The sequence below is a fragment of the Rhea pennata genome, chromosome 1 (genome assembly GCF_028389875.1).
Source record: "Rhea pennata isolate bPtePen1 chromosome 1, bPtePen1.pri, whole genome shotgun sequence".
NCBI classification, from domain to species: domain Eukaryota; kingdom Metazoa; phylum Chordata; class Aves; order Rheiformes; family Rheidae; genus Rhea; species Rhea pennata.
This window is the reverse complement of record NC_084663.1, coordinates 61,585,608-61,604,553: the sequence shown is the minus strand read 5'-3', so window position 1 is coordinate 61,604,553 and position 18,946 is coordinate 61,585,608. Positions and strand designations below refer to the sequence as shown.

The 18,946-nt window shown below is 36.7% G+C and overlaps 1 long non-coding RNA gene across 2 annotated transcripts in view; it reads left to right on the top strand.

Annotated features, from left to right (window-relative positions):
* LOC134137089 (uncharacterized) overlaps window positions 1–18,705 on the top strand; it is a 90,989-nt gene extending 72,284 nt beyond the window's left edge. Inside the window, exon 5 of one of the 2 annotated variants that reach the window (XR_009957620.1) lies at window positions 18,645–18,705. This is a non-coding gene — a long non-coding RNA (uncharacterized LOC134137089). Of the gene's footprint in view, window positions 1–10,141; window positions 10,857–18,644 lie in introns of those variants that run through there. The other variant, XR_009957624.1, reaches the window with a different exon arrangement.
* Window positions 18,706–18,946: the final 241 nt, after the last annotated feature.

The following is an 18,946-nucleotide window of genomic DNA, read 5'->3' as shown; positions in this document are numbered from 1 at the left end:
TATCAGAAGGTTTTCCTCAGCTCTAGCTAAACTAGCCAACTCTACCGAGCACAAAAAAATGCCAAATTTTGCATTAACCTTTGTAAACCAAAACCATCATGTTTCATGTAACTCTGCTCATATCTGCTACAATAACTAAACAAAATGGGGTGAGTTAAGGACAGAGTTGCAGCCCTAACTCTGAATTTCCTAGCTTTTGTGGGCTTAAGTCATACCCTTAATATTATTTGAAAGTATTTTTTTTGTGGTTTAATATATACTATAACTTGTCCTTTTGTGACAACTGGATTTATACTGGCTTCATCTCTAATACCACTGGAAACTGGAAGCAGGTCATAGTGTGCGCCTGTCTTCCAAATATTTTAAAGAGAGAGTCACCGTTCTGCACTCATTGCTCTTGTTCTCCAATAAAAGTTCTGTGTTCTGTATTAATTAGAATGATACCTCTTATGTCAATACCACATCCAACTTGTAGGCTATTTATCCTTCTAAATGTTAAAGGTGACCAAAAGAACAAAAATGTCTTTGTACATTTCCTCCTTTATTATTTATTCATATGAATAGGCCTGTTTTTAATGAAAAAAAAAAAAGATTTTTATCCCAGAAATTCTTTCTTGTCTAATTTGATTTTCCCTGGAAGATTCCATAGCAGATCTACTCTGTGTTTGAAGATTTTAATGCTAGAAGCCATGCTCATGTCGACAAAAGCTTGCCTGTGCCTACAGATGAAAAGCTTTAAGACTGTAGGGCTCTGTTAGCTGAGTAACGTTACATCACAGAGCAAAATAAGTTCATGGTTAAATATGAACGATGACATAAATCCTGTGTTGATGTCTGCCTCCCATTAACTGCTCAGGTCACAGACCTGATCTCTGCTACTAGCAGTCAAACCGATTAGCAGAATTCTCTTTCTCCCACTTCTACATTTGATTTTTTTTTTGAAAAAGTTCCTCTTGCTGCTACACCTATGTAGCATTGGCAGACTGCAATATAAAATATGTTCGTGCTCAGAGGAGGAAGATTCTGGATCTTCTCCTATAGGGAGAGAACTAGGTCTCATTAGAACGAAAGGAATGGGTATGTCTGTGGGGAGAGAAAGTGTGAAGGGAACAGGGGAAGGAGAGCTGGGGAAGCAGGAGAGGGTCATGAAGAAGGCATGAGTACTATGTGAATCCTTCTACAAGCTGGGAACAGGTATTTTCAAAACCAAGTTTCACTGTTGGGTGAATAATGGGGCTGTTCTACAGAGAAAAAATAGGGAACTACTTAATCATTTGTCTCTTCTAAAAGAAGTTTTACATGGTTTCAGGTATGGTGATACCATGCAGCTTGAAAGATTCCCATAAGAGGGAATCTCTGAACTTGAGAGAGAAAGGAAATGATTCCTTTCCTCAGACAATCATTGTTCCAAATGCAGGAGAGTCAAAAGTCTGTCCCAAAAGAAGAGTGCAACAAAGAAGAGGAAAGACAGCTCTGTTAAGAAGTGCTTTTTTGCACCTTTGCACTACTTTTTTGCTTCTGGAATAAATTTTTGTCTTCTCCAGGATGTCTTCTACCCTCTTCCTTCCTATCTTCTTTCCCAGCTCTTTCAAAAAAGCTTGGAATTGGCACCTTTTCTTGCAAGCAAAAGGATTGATGTGAGAGAAGTTCTGGTTTGTTTGGCAAAAAGTTCTCTGTCAGTTAATGATGTGAAAGATATTTCAGGCTGTTTGCAAAGCCCAGTCCCTTCCAGTAATGCGGCAGAGTTTCTAGAAAGAGAGTAAGAATAGAGAGTGGCATAATACTGAAGTCAGCAGGGTTATAGTGCACGCAGTTTTGTTGGTCAGACTATATGCCTTGCCACAGACAGTACTGAGTTTCTGGGTTTTTTTTTTTTTTTTCCTGGAAAAAAGACACTTTACAGACATAGAAACATGATCTGACTGCCAAAGTCTTCAGCAACTTGCTGAGGTAAATCTGAGATACGAGATAAAGGTATATATACACCTTTACAAAGGTATATAGGGGATAAAGTCCTATTTCTAAAGCTTCAAGCAGATATGGAGATAGAGCTTCTAAGGAATATGCTACTTTCCCAGCATCCTCGCAGAGAAATTTGCTTGCTTGCTTGTATAGAAATGTGTCTTATGCTTTTGAAGACTTCACTAGGAAGTGCTATAACTGAAATTCCCTTTTTTGTTCCTTGAAGTTCCTGGGCACAGTTGCTTTGTTTTTCCCACATTGAGAAGGATATCTTTTTCACTGACTGCTAGCACTCTCTGGGGCACTATTACCATTAATAGACAGGCTAGGAATGAGCTGGGTTTCTCTTGCAATCTTTTTCTTCAGGCCAAATGAGGCTGGAATTGTACATCTGCAAGCGTTCTGTTAGTTGGAACCCAGTGGCCCTTTCCAGATCTTACCTTAGCTATTGCTGATTCCAGTTTCAGGATCATCCTCTGCCAAAGTAACATTTAACACTTTCCGTTTTAAACTCGGTCTGTTTCTGGGCCCTGATGGTTGCTCATGGACACTCTGACCATAATCCCAACTCCAACACTAGTTCTTGTGCATCTGTTTGTATAGACTCTAGACCAACTGTGACGCTTCCACCTCTAAACCAATCTCTTGCCCCTAACCAAATTTATCTGCCTAATGCTATTTTAATGGAAGTGAGTTAAGCTGCTGGCAAATGGCTCTTTCCTTTCTTGTCTTAATTCTGGGGCCCGTGCAAGCAATGAGTGAAGGAAGATATCTGCAGTTAGTAATTTCACACTACAAAAGGCTGTGTTCTGCAATGGCACTATCTTTTCTCCCAGGACACATTCATTTAAAATATTTTAATGCATTCATTCAGATTTTATGTTTTCTGGTTTTAAAAGACCTTTAGGAAGACTAATCAACAGTTTACACTGGCACTAGATGGGAACATGGTTTGTTAATATTAGAGTATCACCTGCTGTCTGGATGGACTTAATGATCAATAGGTGGGAAGGTGTGGAAACAAATTTGAGATCTGAAAACTTGAGCTCAGATGCTTAAGGCTGTGCTCACACAGATATAGCCAATGTCACTGTGAGAGTTTGATCCAGAGAAACTGGCATCAGTCTCCTAATCCTGTGTGTCCAAGTCCTGTTGTGTTGCATCAGAAGGGGAAAAAGAGCAGCTGGTTATCTGTCTGTAATGCAATTTCCCTTCAGGTGATATTGATATTTGTGAAGACAACCCTGGAGTTGTTACAAGTTCCTATGTATGCATGTTCCCAGGAGGCTTTTCAGTGCTTTTCAGTACAGGAAACACAGAGTAGTGTAGACTAAACTGAGCCTATTACATGGGAAGCTGTTAGTGCCTTGTATCATTGCTATAAAAATAAGGAATTTGCTGGAAGAGAATATCATTTTTATTCAAACCGCTTTAAAATCTCTCTTGTGAAAAAAAATAGGTTTGTTTATATTTGAGATGTAAGTCTCTCCATTTTCCTCCTAAAGTGAAGATCAAGGGAAAAAAAAAGAGAGGCAATTTCTTCATTATCTATCCACTGACTGCATATTTCTATCCTGCCATCTCCCCTATACCAGTATTAGGGAGTGAGCATTCATTCTGTAAGTTAGTTCAGCAAACTGATCTGGCTGCAGATGGATCCCTTTTCTTCTACCCTTTTCACTATCTTTTTCCTTGCCAACTTGCATATGAGTTGGATTAAAGAGACTATGTAACTTCACTGTTAGTTGTGCAGATATAGCTATCTGGGTGGCCTTTATTCTGCTTTTAGTGATCTGTTTACAGTGTGGCGCCATAAACAGCTGAGATAAGGGTTAGCTGGGGAGTGGACAGGAACTTCTTAAATTGGCTTTACCACTAAATGAACTGTAACATTCACATTTATACAGCATTAATTCCTTCGGCATTCATATAGCCACAAAGAGAAGCTGGATAAGAGGAAGTCTTCCAGAGATAGACCAGAAGAGATCCTGGACAGCTAATCCGCTCTCTGGCTGACAAAAAACTTTTGTAACTCAAAAGCTTGTATTCCAGATCCAGGAAATCAATAAACACTGGCTCATTTTTGAAAAGACAGCTTATGTTGGTAAAGTTTTGGGGTTCTTATCTTTTCATAAAGGTTTAAGTCACCATTTGAAAGCAGATTGAGACATGATTTTCCAGGAGCTGTGATTTTCAGGGTTGTTCTCAAAAGATCCAGAAGACATTATCCCTATGCCAATCACTGGATAAAACAGGTTACTCAAAAGACTGTGTAATGACTATTTTTACAGAAGGAATCCCTTTTGCACAAGTTTGAGTCTCAGCTCAACACTTTATTTAGTTTAAGATAATTTCATTTTTGCATCTGTCATAATCTTATTTACTACTAAAATAACTTTCTCTTTCTTTGTTGTTTTTTGATGCAGTTTCACTTTGTAGAACGTCTGTAATAAGAATGAACAAAATTTTTTTCTCTTGAGGGTCAGAGTTGCAAAATATGGTAATAAGCATTTGGCAGTCAAAGTGTTAATCTTTTGTCATTATATTAGATATCATTTTTTCCACATATTCTAAAGCCCACATACTAAAGCCCCTTCTATCACTTTCTTGTACTGACAATGCAAAAAAGTCAAGTTGTTTTGGTTAATATAGGAGAATTTTAAATTAATATGAAACTGGCGTAGTGAACTATGTTACCAGACCTATTTCTTCTACCTTTCTTCCTTTTTAGTGTATTGGGCTCTGCCAGTCCCAAACCAAAAAAGTAGCTTCCTAGTAACATTGGTCCAAGCTACATTAATCTTAAAACTGTTTCACCCTTATGGTTTTGCTAAGGGCAAAAGTTCACAAGACTCTGTGAATTTACCAAGAATCCAGTGACATCGTACTGAACAGGATATTCTGCTCAGAGTCTCCAAATTGAAAGACCTCACCAAAAAGAAAATGATAATGTTGTAGTAAGTAGCTTAGTAATACGGTGATTGGTTTGCTGCTTCTCTAAGGGCTGGTCAAATCTTTCTTACTGGCATAGGTATGAAAAATATACACATGTTGTTTCCATTCTTTTGAGCTGAACTCTAAGTAGTGAAAGCTAAACCAAAAGGAGTTTTTTATTTTGACTACCTCAGAATACAATATGGAGGAGTGCGTGTGTGTGTATGTAAACACCTATACAAACACACATAGATAAGTGCACACAGTTGTTTTTTATTAATTTGGTTTAAAATGTCTAAGTGTATTTGTGAGATGGACACTACGAAATTCCATAGTAAGTCTGAGTGAAGTTCCAGCTCCCTCTAAGACTTGAGGACAGAAAGCTTCCAAAACATCTGACTTTTCATGTATGAAAATACCAGATGAGCCAATGGGTGTTCTCCATGCTAGTAGCTTCCAGGGTTACTTTCTCTATGTCAGTATTGTTGCCTTACAAGTAGTTTTTAAAGGCTACCCCATCACTGATTTAACTGGGTTTTTGGGTGCTCAGTGCCCCAGAAACTGGGCTTATTGCATACATGATACTTCAGAAAAAGGTAGTCGCATAGAAAAACTTAGGGAAATTTACATCTGGCATTTGGGTTCATGTAAGATTTTGCTCAAGGTGTCAGTTCCTGGTAAGAAATTATACTGGAGAGGAAAAACAAGAAAAAAGAAAGAAAGAAAACCTGACTTACTCATAGTGTAATAACACTGTGCTTTTAAAATACTTTTAACCGCAAACAGTTTGGAGCAACCAACTGCAATCTATTAAGTTTCACCTCACAGGGATTTTATTTTTTTCCTCAAAACTTTCTTATATGTTACATAAGTATTTATATGAAATTCACAGATTTCACTGGATTTAAAAGAAAATCTAACTTTAGGTGGAGAAACTAACTAATATTCATAACTCCAAAATTAGACTTTGGAAACTGAGGATATTTTTGACTATTGATTGATCTGTATTTTCTCTAGTAAATTATTTTTCTTTGTCCTTCTAGGAGTTATTTCATTTTAACTTCAAGGCCAAATCCAGTCTGATTTATGCAAGTGTCATTATGTAGGATAATGGAACTTTTATCACTTTTCTTGCTCTGGGATGAGTAAAGCAAGTAAGAGTTATCTCAGAAGGTATATCTATCCAGAGCAAGAGAAATTCCCCTATCTAAGTTATATAGGAGAGATTTCTATATACGATACATTTATCTTTCCTGAAATAAGTCATATGGACAATATTTTAATAGCCTACCAGTACATATAACTACAGTAATTCACTCTTTTTCATGGTAGACATTTTGATGATTTCAATGAGAACTGAAACATGGTCCTCTCAAGAGTGATGGAGCTAATCCATTTCTGCAAATCAATAGAAATCCAATGAAATCCTTATTAGAATAGCATCTCCACATATTTCTCTGTCTCGTTTTTAGGATGTGGTTAATTTTTGTGATGTGCAATAGGCTATTTTGTTTGGATAATCTATTTGGTAAGTCAAGAAACGATGAAATATAATGTCTAAATACTACTTTTCATGGATTTTATGGGGTTGCCCATTATGTGTTATTCTACTTTTATAGATTTATTAAATATTTTATGAAGAAGGCTTATTTCACATTTTATTAGACTATGTTAGGAGAGTGGCTCTTGTATTTAAGACTAGAAGTCTGCTTAATGGCTGAAAGTGTTTTATAATGTCGCTCAGAGGCTGATTAAAGGGAAATAATGTTTACTCTAGGACTGTGCTGATTTTCAGCCTATTAAAGATTCAGCTAGTATTCTCTCTCTCTATAACTCCTCTTTTGATTGCACAGCATATAAACATATAAATCATTCGCAAGATGAAATCTATGAACCTCTATTGAAGTCAACATTTTTATGACGGTTGTTGTCAAAAGAATATTGAGCAGTGCCAGGAGAAGAAGTGGCCATGTGGGGGTGAGGATTGGGCCATTCCTTACATAAAGAAAACAGTGGTCTCCAGGTAATGAGTCCGAGATGATAGGAGCATAAGAAGAGAGAGGAGCTGCTTTGTGAACTGGGTGTGGATACATGTGGGATTAGAGGCAGAAGGAATGGGGGACAGAGTTTACTGAAGAGATTTTTTAACATCTAGCTTGAGAACCATTTCTGACTTTACAACCTAATTCTGAACAAAACTGGCTTTAGCTTGGACCTGATGGCTAAAAAATGGAATTTGATCCTGTGTAGATTTAAAAGAAAATGTAGGTAATGGAAAGCAATACTTGGAAATACCTGTGCCTAGTTCTTTTGCCTCATTGATAATGTTGACTTGACTTCTATGAAAACGTTGACAGGCTGTCATTTGAGATGATGGGAATTGTGCTAATGTGTGATTTGGAGATGTGCTGGAACCTATCTCTTTTAAGGCTCACTAGAAAAATTGTTTCATAAACTGTGGATTACAAAGCAATAGTCATCAGTATGATGTAAATGGAAGACTTGCTCTGCTTACACTGCAAGAAACTGAACTTTATGAAAAAGTAGTCAAATATAATCTGTACTATACATTCCAGCTGAAAACAAAAAAAAAGTATTTGTGAGATTTAGATTAGTAACTCAGTCCTCATGCAAAGAATTCTCTGGGTTTGAGTAGATATAAGTGGATTACAGGATTAGTCCCATAATTTGAAGCTGTATAGCTGTAGAAAAGTACCTAGTGCTTACACTCAGGAGTATAAAACTTACCTAAGGACACTATGGCAAAATTCTTACCCTTTGTGTGTTGATGCTATTTAAACAGCTACTGCTATGTTGAATGTATACTTTGGTATATATATTTCTGAAATTCAAACCTAAACCATACAGGTGGTGCAAAACTCATGGTCCATATACAGCTGAGCTTTGCAGATATGAATGTGGATGCTAGAAAATGCCTTAATAGCCTAAAATGTAATCCCTCATGTATATTGCTTAAGTTAGGGTAGCTCCTTGTAATTGAATCTGGGGCACTACTGCTGGTATTCCTGCTGGGAAAGAGGAAACTTTATTTGTGTCCTATATTTAAAATGCTCTGCAGATCAGAGTGGATGGCTCTTAAGACGTCAGACTTCCTGGCTGCTTTTCTAGGGGTAATATGTCAGATGGAAGTGTATGTGACTGGTCTCACTTAGGAACAAGCAGGAATTAATAAAATCTACAGCATTTGAAACTCTCCAGATTAAAACTGATACATATTTTTAAGGAAAAAAATCAAATGTATTTTAAAATAGATTACTAATATTAGTGAAATTTAGAACATTAATATATTAATTTTACCAAAATTCTTCTAGTAGTGAAGATATCATAGAATAAGACACCACCTTGTAGTTTATGCAGCTCAGCATACTAAAGAATGAAGCCAAAAAAATGTACTTTGGAATATTTTGAAAGCGTGGCATATGCATCATATTAATGCTGTAAAGCTTATCGAATATCTCTGAGAGATTTCCAGGAACTATGTTCCTAGATAAAAAAAAGGTAATAAAGGAAAATTTTGTGCTGATACTAAGGTTACTGGGGGAAGAGAAAGTTCATGGACTCGGGGAGGCTATCACGGTGATTATCTTCAGTTGCCAATGATGATTTGGAATCTTCTGAAGATTCACTCTGACAAATAACCCATACTGCTCTGATTAGATTAAAAAGAAGTCTGGCAGATTTTAAGCTTGAAACAGCATATGGCTGAAAAAGTGGCATCGTATATTCCAAAGAAAGCACAAAGGACTTCATTAGACAAGGAGGCAGGTGAAAAGATCTGGATTAGTTTAATCGGGCTCTCCAATTCTTCTACAGGGAATTCTTGTGTAGAAGATGGGTGCCAGCCTGATAAACAAGATTCACATGCAAGTTCTTTACTGCCTTATGGTTTGTTTTCTCTGAAGCTTTTATCATTCAACATAGATGATAATTGACTTTGTGATAGAGGGCTGGGCACTTTCTAGTCCTGTCATTGTCTGAGAAAACCAGGCTGGAGGTTCTGCCCTGAAGTCAGACTTGCTGAGATCATCTCAAGCAACTGAAGCCTAAATGTCTTCCTGGCTGGAGTTGGGGGTAAAGGGTGGAATGATGGTGACATGAATGGTGACATTTCAAGGTTTAGGACTCAGTTAGGACCATTGAAAGAAACAAAATGGATCAGAGGTGCATTAAGCCTAGAAACTGTAGCAGAGACACTCTGGGACACATTAGTCCATGGAGATTTTGAAAAGAGGAAGAATAAAACAAAGATCAGATCGATCTTTAATGTGCTGAATGTGCCTCACAGTTTTTATAGAATAATGCAACTGAATTGCAATTAACTCTATTTAAATTTTCACTTTCCTGTTGACCTTTCCCAGACTAATGATACAATTTCAATGGAGGAATACCGGAGATGTGCCAGTTACATTAATTAAGTAAAAACATTAAGAAAACTTATATACATTGTTGCCTTGCAGACAACTAAAACATTTTTCATGAAAGCCACATTAATTTATTTTCCAAGTTTTAGAAATGACTGTACGTGGAACATCAATAGAAAGGAGCTAGAAGAGATAGGTCATTTATAGTAGTAGCTTTGGGTGGTGGTGATAATTATTATATCCCCAAATGCTTTTCAAATAAAACAAATATTGAAATATTTGAAAACAAAAATTTGAAAAATAGTCCCAGAGCATTAAGAATATACTCCAATTAGATATTCTAAAGCATGTTTTACTTTACTGACTTATTTACTCTCTCTTTAAGATCTTCCTGCAGATTTCCAGCTGTTAACTCAAATCTGATATGACTAAATAAAAAACTCTAAATCTTTTTGCCATTAATCCTCCCTTTTACCTTCTTTTTGATGAATATGAATAATACCAATCTGCTTGCTCATTCCCAGAACCCAGACATAACCTTTGGATTGAGCTTTGTTCCAGATCTTTGCATCCAGGCTCTGTCTGTACCTTAGCCATCTGAAACCTCTGTTCTGGGAGTGGAAGAACTCCCCTCTGAAAATGCCTGTCTGTGTACCCTAAGGGTATATAGGCAAAAAAGCAATGAGTTTGAATTAGATTAATTTTTAGAAGGCTGTGGTTGGATAAGGTGAATGATCAAGGATTTAGCAAAGTGGAAGACTAGAAAAGTTAGAACATGAAGGTTGGTCTAAAGAAAGACTGTCTAGACATACAGTCATTTTTAGAAATCTAGACAAAAAGATTTGTTTTTATTTTATCTGCAGGTGCCAAGAACCTTTTCCTCACCTTTCTTCTGAAGAATTGCAAATCCATAATTTTTGATCTTTCTCTGGGAACGTTCTCTCCCAAACTCTGGAAGCAGCATCTTGAGAACGATCCACATTTCAAAACAGAATGAAGATGCATGTGTTGGAAGAATGTCAAAGAAAAGGAGACACTGAAAGACTGAAACAACAGGGAGCTTTGTAGCTGGCAAACTACAGTGATTGTACCAGATGAGGAATGGGTGCAGCAAGCAGAACCTCAGTCAGAGGGTCCTGTTGACTTTTGCGAGTAGAAGGAATGAGCTGAATGTGACAGCTTATATCCTCTTTGGTTCTTTAAGACTTTGAAATGTAAGAGCAGGCTGCCATCCCTGAAGATTATGCTCTGTTCATGGCCTAGTATGCAGACTTATTTTCCTGTGATTTGGAGAACTACTTCTGAATCAATCAATCTTGTAAAGCACAGCTCCTTCCTTTAGGTCATATTGGAAGCTGGTAATCTGTAAAAATATAAATGTTTCATTTTCCAAGTATGTGATCATTTTACATCTAAATTGTGTGGAAGGAAGATAACTTTTACTTGTTTCATATAAAACCTGAATTTATATGTGACAGAGAGAGGGAGGGAAAGCCTGCAATTTGCTTGCATTTTCTAATTTTAAATGCCCTCTATATTTCTGTGTAGAGAGAACAGAGCTTTTTTATCTTTTTTTTTTTTTTTTTTTGGGGGGGGGCAAATGATCAAAATATAAACTTTTTTAAAGTAAGAAATAAGCAGTTAAGTTGTAGTCTCATTTGTCTGAAACTTGATTGCAAGATCAACTGCACTTCCCTGAGGATCTTCAGGAAGCTTCCTTTTTTCAAATTGTTTTCATCACTGTCTTCTCAACAAATCCGATGGTGAGCATATTAGCAATACTAGTGAATTTATCAGTTTGAAGATAGAATTGCTGTATTCCTTATGGGGCTATCTCTAGAATGCATCTACACAAGGAATATACCTATTTTACATCTAGGTCTCTTGAGACTGGATACTATAATTCTTTCTCAAATGGAAATTTGCCTGCCCTTTGATTGCCCTTTGATGTAAGCAGAGGTAGTTCTGCACTGACGGAGTTCAGTTTCTGCAGCACTAGAGCTGTGTGTATAAGGTATAGAATTGAATTTGCAGATTATTTTTTTTTGTTTTGCTTGTGTGGATCCTAGTTACAATTAAAATGGAATTTTCATCTATTTTTCTATTTCTTGGTAATTTAAAATACAAAATTCTCATCTACCAATTTCAAAGTTATTGGCTCCATCACACTGTGATAAAGAAAAAAAAAACAAAAAACAAAAACTGCATGGAGTCCATGGAGTCTGATTTTTTTTTCTCTTTTTTTGAATGAATATTCAAACAAGCTGTGTTGTCCAGAAATTCAAAACCTCCATGTGGTATACACTGCAAAGGTTAACTCATTTCCAGAAAGACTTAAGTTAAAAGATTTCGTGGCATAACTTAGGTAAAATTACCACCTAAGTTTAAAGGGAAAACGTCACATGAAAAGAAAACAAAAATTTCTTGTAAAAAGATGTCTTGAACACGAATGAAACAAGAATATCACTGAATCCAGTTAAAAATTGAGGTGAAAAACTGGAAGAAATTTGCAGGGAACCTTGCCATTTTGTTTTACAGAAAATGAATGGATGTGTTCCCATTTCTGTGGAAAATTTTGGAGGTACCTCACATAATTTATAATTGATTTTCCACTAAACTGTTGAAAAATCTTTTTATGCTACTGCTGCTAAAATGCAGCACCAGCAAAAATCTGCAGAACATCTTGGCAAATTTTTAAGAAATTAACTCTACTTCAAAAACTTGAAAGCATGATGTCTTTTTTTTTTTTTTTTTTTTTTGTATTTGTATTTGAATAAGAGAATACCATGAACGTGTGGAATACATTAGTTCCATAATTCTGTAAAAGGTCATAGCATTGTAGTTATAGCAGTACATTTTACAGCATTTCAAGTGACACTTTGAAGTAAATTTTACACGAAATGCTCCTCACCCTTTTACATTTGAAATGTAATACTTCATCTTCAGAGCTCTTGGACCTAATCTGTGACTTAGATGCCATGTACCAACAAGTATCAAACCTGCAGTCAGTTTGCTGTTTCCTAGATTTTAGAAGTCAGGATATTAAAGCTTCTAAAGAATCATCTCATGGGGTTTATTATTATATAATGAGTATCTCATTTATCATACATGAACTTTGTCCACATAATACAAAGAACCATTAGAATTAACCTTATTTAGGAAGTTAGCAGGAGGATCAAAGTCAAGAAGTACGTATTATTTTTTCCTCTGAAGTATAGTTTTACTTGCATTGTGTTGAGGTCTCATATTTGGTATAGAAGGGAGCGAGGTATATAGTTTCATACTGTAGCTGTGCTTATGGAGGAAAAAGTCTTTAGCTAAAGCTTGTTCCTTCAGAAGTAAATACACATTTTGCTGCTGATGTCAGAGGGGCCAGCATTTCCCCATTTGATTCCACAGAAATCAGCCTGAAATCATTTCCAGTGCACTACACTAATTTCTCAAAACTATCTCCACGGTGTCTTTTGCAAAATGACTTACAGAACAGACTTGAGAAACAATTAAAGGAAACGATTTCACTTGCTCACTCAAGCTACAGACACTAAGCTGCAGTTTCCCTCCTAAAGCTCTTGAGGATATGCTTAAATTTAGCTATGGCATTTGTTCTGGACATAGTTTTGACAAAAAAAAAGCTGCTACAGTGGGCAAGATCATTTTCACTGTTAATAGCCTTAGATTTATACATTTCATTTCGCTCTGATGAGATTTTCAGGCACTCTGAAAAAAGATTTCTTTCAGTGTTTCTTATCACTGTAAGTCTATTATATAGATAGAATGGCTCTGTTTAAGAGAGACATTTATGCCATACCTATGCCTCTTGTTTTCTAGCAGCTAATGTTAGAATGTGAGTGTGAAAGTCGTAAGACCTACTTTCATTCAAGTTTATTTTCAAAATGCCTGTTTCTGTCTCTATCTTGATATTCAAGGATGAATATGGCCACGTTTTCTGGACTACAAACTTTCAAATACATCACGTAGTATTAACTGAAAATTCTTAACTGAAATAACAATTAGCTTAAAATATCAGATCTACATAGCATCTGAGCCAATGTTGATCCCCCTTTTGTATGTAAATGCTTTTTAAAGAAAATCACTTACAGGCAGTTCTGCCCTTCAAGCAGAGTATTTCTGGTTTGGACATAATCCAGTATTAAAAAGTTGACTCTCACCTTCAAGATTTGATTATTTAGTAATAAATTTTGCCAAAATCCAATTTGATCTTTGCGTACCACTTGGATAATTTTTTCCCTGCTGTGACTGGTTTACTTTCTTCACAGGTATGGTTGCTCTGACTCCCAGAATGTATATTAATTTGAATGAGATTTCTCCTTTGCTTAAGCTTTAAGCTTTATGCTTTGCAGGTCAGCTGAGCTATATTCTCTATATTCAAGAGAACTCCTGTCTATAAGACACCAAGGGGAAAGTATGAAATCTGGTTTTAGATTAGTGATCTATTCTATTTTAAGTTTCACAGTAACTCTTAGAAAAACATCCATGCTCTAGAATCTGCTTTAATGGTTCAAGGCTAGTGTGCTCAAGTATTTTTGCTGAAGTGTACTTTGGCTGTGAAGCCTCTCACACTGGTATTTTTATGTTTCCATTTCCTAATAATAAATGAACTTCCGTACTGGAAGCACATTTGCTTTCTGTAGCTTATTTATAATTATTTAGATTGCTAATTTTTGCTCCTTAAATTTGCTGAGCTCTGTGCCTTTATGGATACCATGAAAAGAGTCCTTTTGATTTATTAACTGATTATTCTGTAATAATCTGAGGCTACTTTGTAATTAAATTGTTCAATATGTTCTCAAAGAAAAAAATTGTACGGAAAATTAGTGACAATAGAACTCTCATCCTTTTCTTCTTTTAAAAAAAGAACATTATATGCATTTTCAGATTAGCATTTCTCAAGGGAATATTGCTGTGTAACTCCTATTCTCTCACCCTCCTCAGCTACAAATTAATTTGTAACCAAAGTTGTATTCCTAGAGCTCCTGAAGATGACTTCAATGCATAGCAAACTAAAATGACACAAATACCTTTCTAAAAGCTAAATGTTAGTATTTCTTTCACATTTTTGATGAGTTACTTTCAGCTAGTTTTAGTTTAAACTGATGCAGGTGGAGTGATTTGGATGCATATTCCTGTCTAGTCTACATTTTCAAAAAAAAAAAAAAAAAAAAGAAAGAAAAAACTTTATAACACATGGTAAATGGATCATTTGCTAGGAGAGACTTTTAAGTCACATAAATATGCAGGATGAGAGTAGGAAAGTGCAATAAAATGTAGAACTTCTGAGGTCTCTGTCTATTACCCCACATGCTTCAGGTCTTTATTCTGAACAGAAGTCAAAATGAAGTTTGGAATGGACTCCAGCTGGTGTATGAAGTGACCCTCCATTATTATAAATATGTCCCTGGATAGCTACAAGCTGGTTAAAATATTCCTGGATGTAAAAGTGGTTATATCATGCATGTTACTCATTTTTTACTTTTTTCTTTTCTTTTTTTTTTTTTTGATAAAATCCTTTGATACGTGCAGAAGAAAGGTGAAATACTCCAGATTAAATAATCTTCCGTTTTCCAACTCTCATATTTTCATTTGCTGTGTTGCCCCTTAGGACAATATCATACAACATCTTTCTGTCTAATTCAACTAACTCTTTTATCTTTTCATTCTAATTTTACTTAGTTTCTTTATCATTCTTTTCCTTCCTAATCTCTGCAAATACTGTCTATCTTTTTGGAGTCAGTGACTCTCTTTGACCCAAACTTATATCTAAGATTTTTCTGAGCATTGGATGGGAAAATTTTTAATGAAAGATTTATTTAACAATATAGTGTTAATATTCTGTATGGTAATTCCAGGTATGGAAAGATTTTTTTTTTTTTTTTTTTTTTTTTTTTTTGTAGAGCATAAAACAAATTATTGTCACTTAGTAGACATGCTATAGAAATTGAAATATGAAAATTTAATATGAAAATTAAACTGCTTGGGTTGGAATTTCCCATGTGTTCTCTAATTAGGACTAGTTTTGTTCATTTTAAGTTTCATTTAAACGTTTCAACTGTTTCTCAAATGGTAAGTTTTACACATACTTGTCTTACACTTGTCACCATAACAATGATCTCATGAGTCCATATTTTGGAGCAGGAACTTGTTATTTACTAGAAGAATTGTCTGAGTTTTAGATATGAGTCTTTTACTTTCTCCTTGAAGGTTCATCCAGCTTTTGCCAACTTGCAGTTCTCTGAATAATCTTAATTTACACATCCTCGATACAGTTTTGTTAACACGTTTTCACACAGGTTTTATGAATCTTCCCTTTGTCTTGGCATGTGTCATCTGCTCAGGGAGCCAAAGGACCATTACTGCTGTGTTTGAAACATCTTCACAGGCTCATTGGGCAAATTATTCAAATAGATTCCCCATGAAACTCTTTCCAAGATGCTACATGAAGAACAGTGTCTATGCCCTGCAACATTTTAACAATTTCCATGCTAGCTTGAAAAGAACTGATATATCTACATTTGCAGTGCAAAGATGGTTGCTCCTGCCTCTGCACAATGTTGTACAACTTCTGGTCATGACTTAGTTCTAGTTTAGAGATATCTGCATTTTCTAGCCTTGCTTGCTTTAAGTAGTCTTTCTATATCCTCTGTACTGTTTCTACAGCTTCTGTAGAAACAGTAGCTGTAGAACATCATGGAGGAGGTAGAGAGGGAGGAAGGGAAGAGGAGAATAAGCACAGAAATACTATAACTCTGAAGGAATGAAAAGAATATCAGTGTAGGGAGAGTGTGGAGTGGTCTGGAGATTGGGACAGAAGAGTTTGCAAACACAAGAATAAATGTCTTTTACGCTCTAGGCCTTGCATTCCTGTTCTGTCTGTAAAAAGACTGCGGAAACTCTCAGCAGGTTGTGTCTCGACCTTCACGAATGTCAAGCTCGGACAGAGGATGCTAAGTTTCTAATCTTGCCTTTTTTCTGTTGGGTCGTGTTATAGAGGACTGTGTTGTGATTCTTAAAGTCTTGATTCAGATGAGGACCAGTAGAATACTTCAGGTTGGATCTCTAGTTTTTAAGCTAAAAAGCAATAAATTACACTGTAAAAGATACTAGAAGAGTGTTAAAGGTGCAAAGTCAAATACTTCACAGTTGTGCCAGCATTAAAGATACTTGTTCTGTTTACAGTTGCTCTGTGTGTATGCATTACAGTAGTGCTTTTCACAATGCTTCTGAATGGTAATTGCTTTTGTTTGTTCTACTGATGAGGAAAAGACAAGTAGTACAAAACCTGGATATCTTGACTGCTTCAAAGGAAGGATTAGACAACATCAAGTTCTGTGTACCCAGATAAGAGGCAATTTAGATTTTTAAGATGAGCACATTGCTTTGCTATGCCTGACAAATAACAGGGAAAAAAAATTTTATATTGCCATTCAAATTAATCTACTTCCAGTTTTGGTGTCAATTTCTTCAAAAGAATGGGACAATCCATGCTTTTTAGAGCTATTACTACACAATCTCATTATTCTTCTGAAGGAAAGGAATGATTTTGTATTTTCATTAAGCATTTTACATGTCTAATATGTTGCTAACTTTGACAGCCAGACAAAACCTGATATTCTGGATCAGAATTACGGATAGTAGACGCTCTAGCAAATCCAGAAGCTACTGAATTACAAACTGCATAAACTATGTTAGCAAGTATATGCCTTGCTGTACAAGTAGATTAGCAGAACAAAGCAGTTGGTGCTGAGGAGTTGGAAGCAGTAGAACAGTGATGTCCTCTTTGACAGCCGTATGCATGGTTCTTCACAGCAAGTGCAAATAGGCTGGGCACTCAGGACAGTTCTTGTGTCCGGGACACTATCTGTGCCCTTGTTGCAGATTGACACGGCCACACTGAGTGTCCAGAAATGGACTGAGTGAGACAGAAGGAATGTAACTGCATGTTGATGCCTTTTATAATGAGACAGCTGACATACGATGAGCAGAAAGTAATTGCGTACCACTGCTTATCTGTCCTTGTCCCCCTTAGCTCTCCCCTCCCTTCCCTCATTCGCTCCCTGGTGTTACTCCATGACCATTCCTTTTGGGCAAGTAGGATCACTGACTTTGTTTGCCCTGGCCCTTGAGGATCTTTCCTGCAGATTGGTACATGTCTGTGACTGCTGCCTCAGCAACCCTTAGAAACCCTCACAGGCCTATGCCTGAGTGTTTGCTAGGGAAAATGTAGCTGACAAGCTTCAGCGCACCAAGTGGTGTTTTCTCACCAAGAAAGGGAGGGAAGCAGATTGCTTGCCTTTCAGTTCATTAGGAGGTGGTTGAAGAGGCAGGGGTGTGAGAGAAGAGAAGTGGAATAAGGTTAGCATTACTGGCTACTGTGGCTTTGATTAAGACTTTATAGTATCTGGATGGAGCCAGCTGATCAGGCTCTGCAGGATGGAAAGGTACACTCAAAAAGAAAACCTTCTGCCTCCACAGAGACAAGAGCTTTTCTCCTTCTGCCACCCTTTTCCTCAGCTCTGCAGTGAAATGATTCATCTGTCCAGTGCTTATGCTTTTGGCTGAAACATCTATTCACAGAGCTGCTACACCCTTCCAGCCTAATGAGAGGCCATTAACACTCCATGGTTTACATACCCTACCTTAAAGGGCCTCACAGCTGGACCTCCTTGGTCTCTGCAACTACCTCCATCATCCCACTCACAAAGCATTCAGCAGCCAAGCTCTCTGCATGCCTATTCCCCTGCAAAGTCATAGAGGGACCACTGTTCAACAGCCCATGGCAGAGGCACGTAGCTTTAAGCAACAGCCAAAAATCTGAGTGGGAGGAACACCTGCAGCTCAACAGAAATGGATCAGTGTTCAAACAACAACAAAACTTTATTCCCTGAGTGGGCCAACATGACCCATAACTTATCAGGAGATTAAGAGGAAGGGAGACTGGGGATAGGGGGATTGGATACAAGAGACAGAAAAGTAACTGGGGGAACCAATATGCCCAACACTCAAACATTCCTCACTGAGATAACGTGGCCCACTGGGGACTAAAAATACAAAATACTGCCTGTGTAACAGTTATTACACACAAATGATTACGGGAGGACTGGAGAGACTTCAGCAGATGCCCTGCTATGTGAAGCCCGATGACATACCGTGCTTTGCTGAGCCAATTTAGGTGCCTAGGGAGAGTTTTTGAGGATTGAGGATGTATGGCATCCATTCAGGAGGATGGAGAGCCCATGGGAGGGTTCAGCTGACCTTCCTCCTCTGATTTCACTTGCAGTTCTTTTTGACAGACTCCAAGGCCTGTTGTTTGGTCTGTAATATACCATCAATTTTAACCTTCTCTTTCAGGATGTGCTTCTGCAGGAAAAAATGAAGTTTGAAGTAGCAAAATGGTAAACTGAATTCTGTCGGCAAGATTTTCAAAAGTAATTACAAAAGTAAGTTTTTAAAGTGTAATTTGAGAGATTGAAAAGGGGTTTCCTAAATTAGATGCTTATCTTATTCTGAAAATTTTGAAAGCCAGGCACTTTCTAATACTCAGACTGAATATCTACTGTCTACATCTGAATATATACAATAAGAGTGTCTATGCTGTATGTTTTATTCATTAATTTTCAGCAAATTTTTCCCACTTAAAAATAATAGTGAAG